Raw genomic sequence first — 13,917 nt, forward strand, 5'->3', positions numbered from 1 at the left:
ATAAACCCATAAATTCACATAATATTAGAAAAAATGAAGGGTTTCAATATAATAAACGACCCGCGTGGCGGAGCGGTCACCATATCGGTCTGATGTGGATAGGGTTCCGGGTTCCATTCCCGGGTAGACAGATATCTGAATGATGACTTTAGATATATGTTCTAGCTCTGGGTGTTTCTGTATTCGTCTTTGTGTGTCCATGGAACCCAAAATATAGAGAATCCTAGTGTGCTGATGTGAGTGTGGAAAGCCTTAATAGAAAGCGTTTGATTGTGTTAGATACTCGACAGACATCTCAATTTGTTTGTGTAGGAGTAAGTTGTTTAGAATCAACATATGCAAAAATATTGCAAGGAATTCGACATCACTTTGACATTACAATGAAAATCTGAAGACAATGTTTATTGACAATTGAGAAACCTTTAACTTTTGGCGGAGGTTTCGAATCTTTGGATCATTTCTTGCTAATTTCTATTATTTACCATTTATTTATTACTTAAGTACCACTATTTACTTACCACCTTTATCGACTTTTAAAAGGTTTATGTTGATTTTAAAATGACCTTTCTTCAGGATATAACATTAGGCTTTAAATAAATCTGTTTTGTCTAAATTATACCAATTAATTTATTGTATTGTATTTATTTATATTTAAAAAACTTAGTTTTCCAATGATTCCTTATTATGATGTCGTAAAAATTTAAGTTTTAAAACTAAACTATATAATGTTGTTAAAAATTTAACTTTTAATTGGTAAAATTAAAGCTTCCTGTCTTCATTGAGTCGTAATTCACGAGAAGCCTTAAACATTAACACAGGCCATTGACATTTGATACGGCTATTTTATTTCCGTGGTTCCAACAATAAAACTCCATTAAGATTGCCATGAGTGAAACAATATCATTCATTAAGATATTTTCCGAAGAAGTTCCTCATAATTTAAGGTTAAGTTAAAATAAGTAATTATCATTGAAGTGAAATATAATTAGTGTATTTTAAGTGTAAAACAATGATAGCACAATGGTATATAAATTCGACTTCTTTACGACCTCTTATCGACTTTAAATTATTCCGGTCGCGAATCCCACTACGGTCTGAGATCTAAGGATATTATCTATTATAAATTATGGCACAATTGATTCATTATTGTAAAATTTCAATAAAAGAGCAATTTTAAGTGAATATCAAGTCAGTCACAAGTTTTTAGTTTTTTTTACAGTATAAAAATAGCGAAGGCGCATGCAGTGCACCTGATGGTAAGTGCTTTTTGCCGCCTATGCGCAACTGTAATCAACCACCGATAAGATTAGAATGAAGACTAACTTTTTTTTACATCGGGTTATTTAGTTCGTAGTACCCCGAATGGACACGCTTGCTGCGACCATTTTTTTCCGATAAGTTCCATGTTATTTCACTTTTGATCTTGCATATCTCGGTACATACAAGAGTAAAAGCAAAACTCTGAACACCTTAGTAACCACTACAACCAACCGGTTTTCCAGAAACAGGAAAATAGGTGTTACATTTTATTTTTACCTAGAAACAGAATAAAAAAAATATGTTGTTTACTTTAAAATTGAAGGATTTCCAAACAAAATATCCGCCTCTATTTTACGTTCTAAGGTATGTTTTTTTTTAATTATTCTATTACATATTATAATGTAAATATGTATTTGCCCGTATTGACATTGCCAAAATAAGATACATTCTGTTTGTTACCACTGACCCTTTGTCCGGTCAGCTTTCAATGTCGGGCATCAAGTACTTTTATGTTTTTTCTGTGTAACATATGTCATTATTAATTAAGCGAATATAACTTTTAAAATTAATATTTATTATGTGGCGAAAATCAAAATCTATGTTTACGTACACTTCAATGAACATTAAAATGTGGCTTTTCTTTGCTTTTCCTTATGAGGCCCCTACAAAATGAACCTTTAAAGAATTATATGCATTAACGGACATGCTTAGCCCGGATAAACATTATTTAAGTTTATTAAATTAAATAAGGGTATGGGCTAGTTTCCTGTCGCGCAAGCTCACGCGCACGTTTGCTCCACCCCAAGGTTACAAATTGTAGATATATAAATTCCATAGATACTTTGGTACGACACGTAAAGCACACGCGGGTCGGGAACAAACTGCAGGGTATTCTGCGTGACATAATAAAGGCCATGAGTATCGAAGAGAACGACAACAAACTAACGAAAATACGTCAATTTTTTCCTATATCTCAATATTAGATACGTTTGAATTTATTGATGTACCTTTATCATCTTTTGACAGTTGAACGGACATTATTATTTTGTTAGCAAATTGCATTGATTTGTAATCGATAGTGATATAATATAATGATGCAGGTTTTTTACTAAAAATGTTTCCTCAAAGGCATATAGCGATTGAATAATTACTTGTACATAAATAATCATAAGGAAGATATATAATTTCTCATTTTTTATTTCCTGACGTGGAACTTTATTCCATTCGAGTCACTTGATTACAATTTAATAAAAAAATATGGTTAATAACAATAATATCGTAGCTAGAGTTCCGTAACTAAGGGGTAAAAACCGAATCCTATTATTAAGCCTCCGCTGTCTGTCCGTCTGTCATAGAGCCAGAGCCCTATGGCAGACAGCCCTACGTTTATTTTTGAAGGTGGTAGAACTTTGTGGTTCGACTCCGGCGGCACCACCGCCACACCTATTTCTACCTAATAACGGCAGTGTTAGGCGCTGCTGTGTTCCGGTTTGAAGGGTGTGGTAAAGGAGAGAGACTTTTCCGGGGCGTTCCAGCTTAGTCCTCAGGGGTAGCGGCGCATCTGTGGCCGACCTCAGGTAGGAATATCTAATCCTATCTGAGGTTGATTACAGATGTCCATGGGCGGCAGGAGCCACTTACCATCAGGTGGACTGCATGCTCGTCTTCTACTCCTATATAATAAAAAAAATTACGATTCAGGAGATCTATCTCCTAGATAGACATTTGAATTTTTTACAGAGTGAGTACCTACGAGTATGTATATCAGTGGCCACTATAACAACAAATACTAAAAATAAATAAATAGGTGTCCCCATATAAGAAACCGCTATTTTTCGACGTTTTTCGCTTTATCTTTTGAACCGGAATAGGTAGACAGTTGAAATAATAACAATGCATTAACTTTAATAATAGCTGTTAAAATTACAAAAATTAAAAGAACATGTAAATTTTCGAGGTACGGAACCCTACTTGTGGGAATTTGACTTGCACTTGGCCAATTATTTTAAATTGGCGACATTGTAGTCATCGTATAAGACATGGAATTAAAAAAGTGGCCAAATTAAATTAATTAGTAGTAAGTAATTCATAAAAACCCAGCGCCGGTATCTTCCTAACTAACGTTATTTTCTATACATTGAAGTCAAAGTTGGTTTACGTATCACTTTGAGACACCATAAAAAGAGACCTTAACCTCTAATGACTATTTTATGACATGGCAGAGTTTTATGTCGTATAAAACCGACCTTGATCCACCTGTAGTGTATAACTCTGGTGTAAGTTATGGAGTATGCTTTGCCATTAATTTATTTTCTATTTCAAAAACAATTTGTGGTTCCATAGTTATTATAAATAGATTCTTCTTAAATGTTTGCCAAGTAAAACCGCTGAACCGCTCCGGTCACCGCCAAAATATTTAGGTACATAATATAATATTCAAATAACAACAAGATTTAATTACATTGTTTTGGCATAAGTATATGTAACATAGGTATAACTTCATATCGTTTATATCTGTTGATAAAGGCGATTTCTGAATGTAAAGGAAATAGGCAAAATTGTATAACTTATCTATCCAATATTTTGCTTACCAAAGATCTACTATCGTATATAGTTTCTGCCTATTACAAATTTTAAAATGTTGGTCTTTGGTAGGCAAATGTGAATAGATTAATTAATGCCATAAAAAGTATAACTTGTAAAAAAACCAAGTCTCAGAACTTAATTCTTCTATCGTAAAAACCACCACCGCAACTATTCTGCATAATGACATCAGTGCTAAGCGCCGCTGTGTTCTGGTTTGAAGGGTGTGGTAAGGGTCACATACTTTTCCGAGGCGTTCCAGCTTAGTGCTCAGGGGCAGCGGCGCGTCTGTTGCTGACCTCAGATAGGAATATCTAATCTGATCTGGGGTTGATTACAGAAGTCTATGGAAGGCAGTAGCCACTTACCATCAGTTGGACTGCGTGCTCGTCTGCTAAAATAGGGTAAGTCATGTTATAATATTATCAATACGAATTTCTACATCACTTGTAGATGTAATATTTACAGAGGCAAGCCTGCATGTTTCTGAGTCGTTACGAGAACAGTAAGTTATAAACCGTATTAAAACCGAAACGCCAGAACGCCCGCCGCAAGAAATAAAACATTTTGCTCGACTGTTTCAATTCCAACGTTGTAGATCTTAATTCTTCTTATCTCTACCATCCTATACTATATAAATGTAAAAGTATGTGCGTCTGTGTATGATTCTAAAAACTTTTCTTTATAAGAAGATGTGAAGATGGTAAGCAATAGAGTAGACTGTAGATTTATTTCTCATTGCAGTTTTCTACATATAAAATTGTAATTTAACTTAAAATTTTAATTGTAATTAAAAAAATAAGTCTTTGTTACTTGAAATAAATAATTAAATTATAAAATTACAAATTATAAGTTTATAATTATATTTAATCGGACTATCTAACTATGCGATAAAACTTCATGGTTCTATTCCGGAGGTATCACAGCTGCCTACATCTTTCTCTACTTTAAAACAATAATGCCCTTAAGAGATTGATTGATATACTCGTAGATGTCCACAGGCGGCAGTAGCCTTTTACGATTAGATGGATTGCATGATTACTGTTATTAGCTTGTTCGGGCTGCTTTTGATAATAACCGAATCCATCTGGATGGAACTTTCATTCATAGTAGAGTACTTTTTGTAACAGGTCACAGTTTTGTAATTTTACCTTAAACATATTTAAGAGACCTACGTAAAAATGAAATAGAGCAAAGAAGTTAATATACGAGTACAACCGGGCGCAATAGCTTGCGATTACATTTCTTACATTACATTTTAACGCTACTCAGCGTTTATTTACCCTGTTCAGTTCAGTTGACGTGCCTGCCACAAATTACAAGCAAAAATTGAAACCTACACTTTAATCGCACTGAAAGATCAGGTAGTTGCGTGTAGATTAATACTTCACAGGGTTCATGGCGAAGTCCACAACCTGTCATGGACAGTGGTTCCACTGTCGACGAACAAATAACACCAATACTACTTATTTGACGATATTGTTCTTCTATGCTTAGGGGCATCTATAACTGATTAGCATTTATTGTTATTTGGCATTGAGTTCACCCTTTAAAAGGATCCTAAGTTATATAAACATAAATAAAAGTCGAAAAAAACGATGAACGAAAGAACATCAGCGTTTTGCTTGTTTTTTTCCTTTATCGAAAAAACATGAGGTTTTTTGTTTATTTAATTGACAAGAATTAAAAACTTGTACTTGTTTTATTTAAAAAAATCATATCGTTGACTATAAAATAAGCAGTTTTTTCAATGAACTTATTAACTGTCCTGATTCATGTGCTTCTAAAAATATTTTAACAAACGACTTCACAACGTGAGGTAAAGTTCAGACACTAACAAAACATTTGAAAATCGTTCACAATTGGGAATTAAGAAAGCGTATTTTTTATTCATGCTTATACTTAGGATTTTTATTACCTTGTGTACCTATGTTAATTAGCTACCTAGTTACCTAGGTATGCAATTCTTTGGATGGGTTGAGTATTTATAACGGTCATAAATTTACATTAAGCGAATGTTGTATGCCTAAAATATACAAAAGCCGTATGCTGATAATAATTCATACACTTTGGAAATTTCGTTATTTTAGGGCTCGTACACAAAACTGCGATGCGACGCGACGCGAATTCGCAACGCAGAAAATTGCGACACGATTTGCTGCGATGCGATATCGTGCGGCATAGCGTCTCCCAGGGTGACCATTCTTCCGACAACCGTCAACCGTACGGAACGTATTTTGAAATTAGTTCGTGACACGGATCGTAAAAAGAAGTGTGCACTTTTGTTATTGCTTAGGAGATACAGGAAAGAGTAACAGAGAATATCATTTATTTTATATTTAGTTTCCCAAAGAACAGGGCGCTCCTCAATGAGTAATATGAAAAGTCAACGTCGTACTTTGTCATTTTTTTACATTAAAGTATACGTCTTCCCACCCAACAAATACAGGTCTGTGCATCTTTCCTACACGCTGTCTCAAAACGAACTAAAAATGGCGTCAACAAGTGTGACGAAACATCGCAGGAATGCGCGATGCGAATTAATTCGCAAGTTTTTGCGATGCGTCGAGGGAGCTCGCAGATTTTTACGATGCGACGTCGCATCGCAGTTTTGTGTACGAGCCCTTAATGTCAGTCAAGTTCTTACTCGCTTGTCGTCGTTAGTGAGAAAATACCTTAAAAATGAACCTCGAATAAATATCGGCACTACACTAATGGATGTCTTCTATCGCGCTAATCGCGGTGGAAGCCGGCAATTTATCTTGCTTTATATACAATAAATAATTCTTGAATAACTTTCATTCCGCGTAAATTACATTTATTGCCATTGCTCACTGAGGTTATGCCGCTGATTTAAATATTTTATTATGAATCTCCGGTTTAACCTATTTTTTTAGATTGTAGGGATTTTGTGGGACATTAATTTTAAGCGTAGTAGGTAACCCTTTTTGTTATGGGACACGCAATCACGATTACGTAAACGCCGATCGAAATGAGACATTTAATCTAACTTTTTTTTATATATATGTAACCTAACGACAAGGCAGACGGGCTACCTGATGGAAAGCAGTCATCGTCACCTATGAACATTTGCAACACCAGAGGAATCGCCAATGCATCGCCGGCGAAGATGAAGAAGATTTCTTTTTACAACCTTTTGAAAAGCCCCATGTCATAGTCCTGAGGGAATACCTCAGGAGGAAGTTCATTCCACATTTTGCACGTAAATACGCAGCAAAAATGAACGTTCAAACCGAACCGTGGAGGGCCGCCACGGGTCCAGTTGATGCGGATGGAACTTCATCCTTCGGCGAGTGGTGCGATGAAGGAAGGGATAATGTATGTAACTTGAATGTAATATAGTTTTTCGCCCTAATAAGAATTGAACCTGGCACATTGCGTGGCATTTGCATGCCTATTATGCCACGCGAGGGTAAATCGTGTTAAAAATTCTCGGCTTTGTCTAAACCATCGCATTTTTGGCCGATGACAAAAGTTTTCCTTTTAGGTGAATGACATTTTTAATAAGAAAAAACAGGAAAAACTTTAAGTGGCATTTGTCCAAAATGTTTTCGTCGTCATCTCTGCGACGGTTTGCCTCAGACTCTGGGTTATTTTGAACCAAACAGGTAATTAGTCGCTTCTCAGAAATATATGACTGTTATAATTTTGTTTTACATTTTATGCAATACCATCTCATTTATGTAAAACTTCACATTTGTTTTTACCGCTATAGGAATGATAAAAATGGAATTATTCATTGTTTTATTACTTTGCCTTACTCGAAGAATTCGTTATAAGTCAGCCGGATAGCAATGTAAAGCCAGGTGCTTATTTGCATTTAATAATAGAGAAGGATCTGTTGATATACCCCAGAGACAAATATTACATAGGTATTTGTGTTACCGCATTCTTAGCATACATTATATTGATTAAATGAATAATTACTACAATTAAATGACAAAATGGTGACTTAAGTAATAGGTAATGTACAGTCAGCTCCAAAAGTAGATGAACAGGATTCTACCTACACACCGCAGCGTTCATAAATAGCTGAACACCCCTAGTATCATAATTAGATGAACATCGTAAATCATCAAAATTAGATTTTTTTTTTATAATCTAGGAGTAGCAGACAAGCATGCGATCCACCTGGTGGCTACTGACGTCCATGGACATCTGTAATCAACCCGATATGGGATTAGATATTCCTATCTGAGGTCGGCCACAGATGCGGACTAAGCTGGAACGCCTCGTAAAAGTATGTTTCCCTTACCACACCCTTTAAAACAGAACACAGCAGCGGTTAACACTGCTGTTATTAGGCAGAAATAGGTGTGGCGGTGGTGCCGCCGGACTTGAACCACAAAGGGTTCTACCACCTTTAAATACTAGATGAACACTAACGTGTCAAAAGGAATGAACACCGTATGTGCTAAATGGCTAACATTACTAATATGGTATATCATTGTTCTGCTACTTTTACACTGTAGTGTTAATCTACTTTTGAAACTTTTGTGATCTTCATTATGTTGCTAGTTGTGTTCAGCTACTTATGTACGTTTGTATTTTTGCAATCTTAATATGTTCATCTACTTTTGGAGCTGACTGTACATTTGTAGGATAAGTTTTTAGGGAAACTTGCATGTAATTAAAATAGATTGAATCATATTGAGGATATTGATATGAAATCATATTGAATGGTCATTGCTGCTCGTGAAGTTTTGTTACCAATGTCAAATAAAATAAAATAAGAATCTTTCCTTGTATTTTAGATTACTTTTTCCTCAACAACTTTATATCAGGAAAGCCAAAAATATTATACCAAGAAAAATACTGTTTTATAAGGTTTACAGAAAAGAGAGAAAGAAGTTATTACTCGCTTTAACCAGGAAGCAAACTATCGTGAGAGTATCTATCCTGAGAGTTATTTGAATAACTCGTAATTTGTATTTCTAGCTAAATGGTAGATTGTAGCCTAAAATATCGCTCACTGAAAGGAATTCGGTACCCAACAGTGGGACAGTAACGGGTTGACGATTCACGACAATTTTTTTAACTTTTTACAATTACTCGTATAATAGTACTATTTAAAACTGCGGCATAATGCGTACACCTTATTTAAATTCGTTGCCTCAATGTCTATTTACATTATGAAATCTGCTTCCAAGGGATAAGGAATAAGGCGGCTGAAAGTTCTAGCGCTCTCGGTCTCTGAAACATTTTCAGTTGTCCGTCGGCCGCAAGCACGGCGGGAGCGTTCCCTGTTACGAAAACGGTCCTCGGCCGAAACTTCGTAACGCGTGTGATTTTATATATTGATTGGCAACTGGTTATTTAGTATTCATTAATTACAAATTACAAACTTTTTATATGAGTAACAAAGAATAAATATTTCATTGAGTTTAATGAGAACAATAAGTGATTGATTTTGGAATTGGAAGTTAAGAAATACATAAGTACAGTAATCATTTATTACGATACAATTTTTGGTAAGTATATTTTATGCTAAATAATTATATTATTAATAATACAGTTATATTCGAAAATGTACATTCAAGTAGGTATTACTGTTAAGTCGTAGTTTGTAGACATGTGCTAGATACATGTAATCAGGCGGTTCTTATAGTCAAGACATTGCTCCTAGATATCGGAGAGTCCTTAGAATAACTTGCTTATGTAACTTTTACGCCATTGCAGGCTACTTTTCTGTTCATCATCAATATTTACAGAATAATTAATTATACCTACATCAAGGTATTATATGGCAAGCTTTTGTAATATTTCCAATTTGGCAAAGTTAACTGAATATAAATAGAATATAGGTGACGTAGACCTGACAAAACTAGCCGACTCCCAGATAATTCATCAGTGTCAGTTGTATCCCTAGACACAAACAATTAGCACAGTTACTTGAACGAATAAGTTGTTTGTTTGTCGTGGCTGTTATTAATGTGCATTAAAATTATGTTAATTTTGTTTAACAAAACATCTTATGGATTTACATTTAAAATCGCCTGATGATGTCGTGAGATACGGATTTCTCTAGACATCTCTTTATTCTGTAAGAGTAGAGCGAAAAAAATGTTTAAATGTTCAGCATTTCATTATTTTAACAATTATGTATTTATACACTTATTTTAAGGGTTTCTTTCGACCAGAGATGTACGAGGTAGGTAGGCTGTAAATGTGTCTCAAACCACCAAAAGGACTGCTAGATTTTGATTGAATGATCCTTATCCGAATTTCTATCTATCCGGTCAGCCGGTGAGACCGGTTGGAAAGGTCCTCTTTGACCAAAAATAGCTAAAGTAATTCTACAGCAAACTGGGTTGAAGTCTATCAAACCACCTTAAAACTTTTTCGTAAACATGATGATGAATTTTCAGTTAGTTTTCAGAAGTTAGTTACGTTACGACCACGACGTTTGTTAGCCGTGATAATAATACTATTTTTTATGGATGTCTAAATTCGAAGGTCTAGGATTTGAATCCACTTTCAAGCATAGAAGACCGAAGACTCGTACTACTTATCCATTCCCTTTACGGTACAAAATGTAATTACTTCAAACTCATAGACTCTCAAGTACTCGTAAACCCTTTTGGAACGGGTGATTCAATAAATAACTTACAGACGAGTTATTTTGTTTATTTCACCGATTGCGCTGGAGTACTAATAAATATTTAAATTACATTTGGATTATACGTGCGATTTAGATACATGTATTTCAATTCCATCTGGTTTCATTGGTATGATTTATACAATATACATACATATTTATAATGTGCTAGCTTTTCCCCCGACAACATGTTCCTGGAAAGTCTTTAACTATAAAAAATGCTTTACGAATCGTCACATGCATCATACGCTCGCATGAATGTCATCGTATGCATAGGATAGCATTTTCTTCGAATTTGTATTCTTCGAATATGTCTGCCTAATATTTTTAACTTTGTATTTTGTAGTAAGTAGATATGTACATTATAGCATCTACTATGGTGTGTACATATATACTGCTCTTACTCTTGATAGATGGAACTTACAAATGAAAATCTAAATCTAAAGCTCCTTTTAACAGGCTTCCTAAAGGAAGATAAGTTATCTATTATATACTCGTAATACGAATGCTGTACAGGGTATAAGTGGGCAGTTTTAACCAAGGAAACTAATAAATAATATTAGCTTGACTTTTTTTCTCTTATCATTTTTATACAGCACTGGATTTGTTCATGGTTCAGTCAACATTTTAGGTTGTCTGGAACAACTTAGACAGGTGTATTTTAATTACCTCTATTAGGTGTATTTAATTTAATAACCTCTGATTTTAAAAGTTATGTACTTATGAGAAATTTATTGCTTTAAAGATGAAGGAAACTATCGCGAAGAAATCTATACGGCTAAGGGCTCTTTAAAAAACGGTCCTCAAAATTGGTGAAGTCTATCAAAAAGACCCGTAGGTACATCCATCGGTAGACCTAGCAATGGGACAGAAATGGGTTGACGACAAAGATTGGCATTGCTGATAACAATTAATCAGTGACCCTCTGTATATATTTTCAAACTCTTAATATTAATTGTCAACTATTTTTTGTTATTACCAAATAATAAACAAATTGTTAGTACAAGATAAGTGAATTGTAATGAATCCACATTGCGTAAAGTTATTTTTTTCACTTCACTGTAGGTTTATATATGTACGTACGTGATAGGAAACCACGAAGAATAATAATGTTAACGAACTTGTAGATCTACATATGTATTATTAAGATAATGAAAATAACTTAGTTATGTTTTAAACGTGATTCAGAACACAGATATACGGAAACTCTTATACTCTTATATCACGTTTCACAAGATTATTACAGATGTTGATATCTGCAATGTTAAGATCGGTTAATAAAATATTATTATCTTGAACATGTGTATCCTTATTTATTATATATTTGAGTTGAATTTCAAGTCGTAAGTGGATACTAAAGATATTGTTGAATTTACATTCCTATTTTTGTCACTTTTTCTTTGCGATTGCGGAGGGTAATGTTTTTTGAGTGTATGTATGTATGTACGTATGTAGTTATGTACGTATCTATGTGTATGTATGTACGTATCTATTCTTCGGCACTTAATATAGCCCAAACGGCTTGATGAATATTTCATATCTTAGATGTCGTTGGATTCGTCTAAATTATTGTGGGAGTGATAGGTTATATTTTTAATCAGCCGGGTTTTTGTTTTTATAACTATGTTTACGGTACGGTACGGTACGGTACGGTAAGGTACGGTAACTAACATTGTGGCACGAGAATTTTATATAAGATTATTATAGCCATACCTACTATATTTAAAAAGCACATCTGTATCACTGATAATTATGATATTATTATATGTAACTCGAGTAAATGTAAGTAATAAGAGTATTTATATATTTTATAACTTTATGTAAGATCTGTGTTGGAGTGAGACAATTGTAATCGTGTGTGTAACTTGTTATATGACGACCACGAGAGCTGGATGTGTACTGCCGACAAACTGGCCTACAGTTTGGCAGATTTCAAATTCTGTTTATTTTGTAAGTCTTCTTTATTAAATAAATGAAAAAAAAAATATGTTTGCTTACACAAACACACGTACCTAATAGCCATAACATAGATAATTTCAGTATGAACCCGACAACCTACTTATAGAAAGTGTTTAGTAATTTCCATAAAGTAGAATAAATATATTTTGTCTAAAACTAACGATATATTCCACTGACCTTAGAAGTGATTGCGGCTGTATCGCGATCCATACTAATGCCTACCAATGGCGCCCAACAGTCCGTGAATAATAAAGTACATTACTTGTAGCAATACGGATTACTGATGTTAAACGTATGTTTTCGATTGTGCAGACATCTTCGAGTGTGGATCTTGGAGTATAACTGCAGTTCTTGATTGAGTAAGAAAATCGAATTATTTACAAGTTGTAAATGAGCATGACTGATGTAAGTCGCTGGTAGTCTAAAAAAAAGAGCATAAGTTTGTGTTAAGTCGATACAGATGTGTTGCTGCCCTAAGGTAAAGTGAAACACCTCACTTAATAAATCTTTTCCACATTTTCAATGCAACGTAGCAGAAAAGATTGATGTTATGAGGCAGAAATAGGTGAAGCGGTGGTGCGGCTAATGTAACTACAAAGAGCTCTACCATGTTTAGTTACATAGATTTTAAAGTTTTGTAGTCTTTGCCTTAAACTAAGGAGTTCTGCAGCATTGGAAAATTATGATCTCATGATCGTAATACTTATGTATTATATTATCTGAAATTTACAGCAATTCCGTTTGCGAAAATCTATGGATTCCACGCTTTGGTGACAAATCAGGATTATGCAATGTTTTATATTTAACAATAGTTAGGCACGTTCCAATCGTCGAAAGACTAAACAAGTAGTCTTTCGACGATTGGCTAATATAATATTTCGCACAATTCGCTCTTGATTAACATCTATTAATTTCATAGTAGCGGCTATAAGTCCAAATTGAATAAGAGATAATAAGGTATGGGGTCAGTGAGACGTTAATAATAAATATCGGTTCCTTGGTCGTATTGGTTTGTTTACCGTTTACCAAATACGTGTACCACACAATCCCCACATGTGCCGTTAATGTGAACATAAAACGGACCCAATACTTTTCAAATGTTATTTAATATTAAAGGATTTGCCGAAGAAAAATCCTGTTATTTTTAGTCATAGTTCAGAATAACTTAAGTACGTAATACGTTCGTTATTTATCGATATCAGATAATAGTTTGAGTACATAATCGATACATGGTCTAATTTATTAACGGGTAATCGAGAGCTCGTTTTATTTATGATGTACAAAGGGTGTTTTGATTGCTGATTGCTTATCTATGGCATATAATAGAATATACATTAACGTATATTGATTAAGAAATAATCACAGCTATGTTTCAAAGAAGCAATTCGAACAATTGTGTAGGAAAGGTTATCGCTAACGTAGTTTAATCCAGACAACCTTGGGGGTAGTAATATACGTTTTATATACATATGTCTTGTAAACTCTTGTATAAGTTT

Source organism: Epargyreus clarus, unplaced genomic scaffold (assembly GCF_041222505.1).
Source record: "Epargyreus clarus isolate Ecla_fem2 unplaced genomic scaffold, WU_Ecla_fem_2.2 ptg000023l, whole genome shotgun sequence".
Classification (NCBI taxonomy): domain Eukaryota; kingdom Metazoa; phylum Arthropoda; class Insecta; order Lepidoptera; family Hesperiidae; genus Epargyreus; species Epargyreus clarus.